The sequence below is a fragment of the Dipodomys ordii genome, unplaced genomic scaffold (assembly GCF_000151885.1).
Source record: "Dipodomys ordii isolate 6190 unplaced genomic scaffold, Dord_2.0 Scaffold73, whole genome shotgun sequence".
Lineage (NCBI taxonomy): Eukaryota > Metazoa > Chordata > Mammalia > Rodentia > Heteromyidae > Dipodomys > Dipodomys ordii.
Window position 1 is genome coordinate 8,777,553 of NW_012267289.1, and position 3,927 is coordinate 8,781,479.

Here is a 3,927-nt window from a genome sequence, read left to right on the forward strand (position 1 = left end):
CAGGTTTATTTTATAAATTGATATTCTACTGGATTCATATCGTCTCCAAGTGACACTTTTGAGATGTTTAAGCAAACTTAATACATTCTATGTACAAGTATATATACAAGTATATTTTCTAAATGTTTTGATTGCTTATGGTTTTTTAGAGCTAAGTAAACCTGATTTTAATAAGGTCAACGAGCTTAAGTCTATTCAAGAGACAAACCCATCAGATTATCATGAAATCTATAAATCATATTCTAGCCATTTACTTTCCTCCACAATTAAGATGACATTTAATGAGAAAACTTACAAACCAGAGGCCTAAAGGACTAGACAGGCTACAGAGCAGATTAAGGATTCAAGACCAGCCTCAAGCCAAAGCAATACTATATGTTAGAGAAATAACTAAAGCAAGTAGGGTTGTGGTCATAGGTCAAGTGGCAGAGTATTTACCTTACTGACCCAAGGTCTTGACTTCATGCCCCATGAAGTCAAAACAAAACAAAGAAAGAAAAAACTAACAAGGACAAAGGATATCATATAGGTAACCTAGAATTCTGCTTGGAGATTTTGTGAATAAACAGATTCTTTATCACTCAGCATGGATTTGGGCACTAGAGATTTCATTTCTAAATTGTTCTGTCTGTGTAGACTAGTCAAGCAAAACTGTTAATTGAAGGAGCTAGAAATTATTACTGGAAATTTCTTGTACAAAGAGAAGCAAGAAAGAGTCAGGTGTGGCCAAAGAGGAAGGACAGGAAAGATTACATGGGGCTTTGAGGCAAACTCACACTGGTGTTTACTACAACTTCCAGGACATTTGAAAACGTTATGATGATATACCAGCATATTCATGTTTCCCTTTGAGTATCAACTATGGAACTTGTTGCTAAACATTCATTTATGAAATGCTTTCATTAACTGAGTATTTAGAGTGGACATCTAAAAAGTGATACATAGCTTCCTAAAATAGAAAGCTTTCATTTTTGAATTCTTTTTAATGTAATCTCTGCTAGCAAGAAGTAGGAAAATCCCAGGCACTAAACAGTTATGTGACATGCTTTGAATGCTGCAACAAGAAATATGTAGAGAGAAAAAAAAGAGTATATGTGAAAGTAGAGCTACAGTGATCACTATAAGACCAAACCTGTAACCATGTTTATCAAGACACTATTCTAGAAATAGAATCTACCTAGGTGCCCACCATATGTATGTTTGTATGTATGTGTGTATGTGTGTTTGTATGCACACATACATAGAGATACACACATATGATTGTATACATAATTGTATATATGATGATAAATGTAACAAAGATTTGCCCTAAACACAAAAGATCTTTTAAAACCTGGACCACCATCAGTAGAAACCTGCTACACTATTAGCCCACACATGCAAAATCTACATAGGAAAGAAAAATCTTGGCCCCTTGTTGGGTCCCTCTGACCATTCTGTGATCCTGAAATGGGGCAGAAAACAAATGATCTCACTTAATATGATTTTTCCAGGCTCAGAGAAACAAAGAATGTATGACTTTCACTATATGTGACAGTGAGATTTCACGTATAAACCTGTAAGTAAATACGTTGGGTGGGTTGGAAGTGTATGCATTAACCGAAGCATGGTAGATTCTAGAGAGAATTTAAATCATGTAATTCCTTAGAAAGACAAAATCGTTTTTTTTTTTTGGTCGGTCATGGGGCTTGAACTCTGGGCCTGGGCGCTGTCCCTCAGCTCTTCAGTTCAAGGCGAGCACATCAAAGTTCAAAAAAGTAGACAGCAGCATTGGTGTATTTAGAAGAAGAGGGGTGAGGTCAAGGGGAAGATAAGTAAAAAAGAGAAGAGAGAGAATAAAATCAAAAATTCATCATACACCTTACAAATTAAGAAGATGGAAGCATGGAATCTTGGGTTGCCCCATTCATAAGGAAATGGAAAGACTTGGAAAAAATCATATTAAACGAAGAAAGCCAGACTCAAAGAACCAGAGATCCCTTGGTTTCCCTCATTTGTCATAATTAGTATATATCTAGTATAGTCCTAGCATATAGAATAGCTCAATAGCTATGTACATATGACCATATAGGATGATGTTAATGGAAATGAACGCCAAGATATAGAAACAAGAGTTTTTTTTCTTTGTTTTTCTTTTTTTTGATCAGTCATGGGGCTTTGAACTCTGAGCCTGGGCACTGTACCTGAGCTTTTCAGCATAAGGTGAGCACTCTATCACTTCAGCCACACACCACTTTTTATTGTTGTTTTTAATGTACTATGTGATTTCTTTTTTCTCTTGTGTTTTTTTTAACTTATGATTTGTCCCCTGTTGTCACTGTATTTGATTTTGGTATCTTGGGTATTATATATATATATATATATATATATATATATATATATTATATATATACACACATATATAGATGTATATATATGTGTGATATATATATCACACACACATATATATATTATATATATACACACATATATATAGATGTATATATATATGTGTGTGATATGTGTGTACATATATATATATATGTATATGTATATATGTTCATCTGAACTGGAGAAGTGAAGGGGAATAACCAAATGTTGAAACAAGGACAAAGGGTGAACCAGTGCAACAATGATGCTCACAAGACACTAGGTTGAAAATGAACTTTACAACTTTGGGGAGAGTAGTTGGGGGTATAGTAGGAGAAAAACCAGGGAGGGCGTAATAATGTTCTACAAGAAATGTACTCATTACCTTACTGATGCAACTGTAACGCCTGTGTATATCACCTTTACAACAGAATTAAATTAAATTTTAAAAATTCCTATGGTCTACAGCCTGAGAACCAAGGAAGTCCTAGTGTCTATGAATTTTTTGAAAATAAATGTTAAGATATTATATTAATGTCTCAATATTTTTAAAAAGTTATAAAATCATATATGGTGGATTGTGGATGTTCTGGCTCATATCAAAGATCTTTGCATTCTGATTTTCATAGAATGTAATAAACTACCTTTTACTAACTAATGAACTTGTGTGTGTGTGTGTGTATGGTCAGTCGAGGAGCTTGAACGTTGGGCCTAGGAACTGTCCCTGAGCTCTTCAGCTCAAGGTGAATGCTCTATTACTTGAGTCACAGTGCCACTTCGGTTTGGGGATAGGTAATTAGAGATAACAGTCTCACAGACTTTCCTGCTTGGGGTAGCTTTGAACCACAATACTCAGATCTCACCCTCCTGAGTAGCTAGATTACAGGAATGAGCCACCTTCACCCAGCAACTAATAAACTGTTCAGAGGTTATATAACTATTGCTCATAAACACATAAGCAATTTTGAAAAAGTGTTTATTAATTCTAAGCTAGAGAAATAAAACATTTTACTAATTAATTTATTGTATAATAACTACCTTGAGTAATCAATAGTGTATCTTGTCTTAAAAGGACTTCCTAGCTTGGACCCTGTACATCACTTCTGTAACCTGAGCTTTATAGGAGGCCAAGAACTGAAGATCATGATTCAAAGCCAGCCAGCCAGTGGAGGAAAGTCTGTGTGACTTATTTCTGCAAGTAATAGAGCTGTGTCTCTTGTGGTAGAGCTCTAGTTTTGGGCAAAAACAACTCAGAAGCACTACCTACACCCTCAGTTCATGCCATGGTGCCAGCACACACAAAAAAAGGAATGAGAGAAAAAGAAAACTTCTGATTAGACTTTATACACAAAATTGTTCTGGACAGTCTGGGACTAATATCATACTCTCCATAGTGATGTCAGACTTCTGCAGAATGAAAAGAAGAAATTCCAGAAAGACTGACATCATTCAATAGCACTTCATAACACCTTTTTTTTATTATTTTATTTTATTTGTGAACATACTGTACAGAGGGGTTACAACTGCATGGGCAGGATAATGCGTACATTTCTTACCAAGCATTGCAGCCTCCTCCTT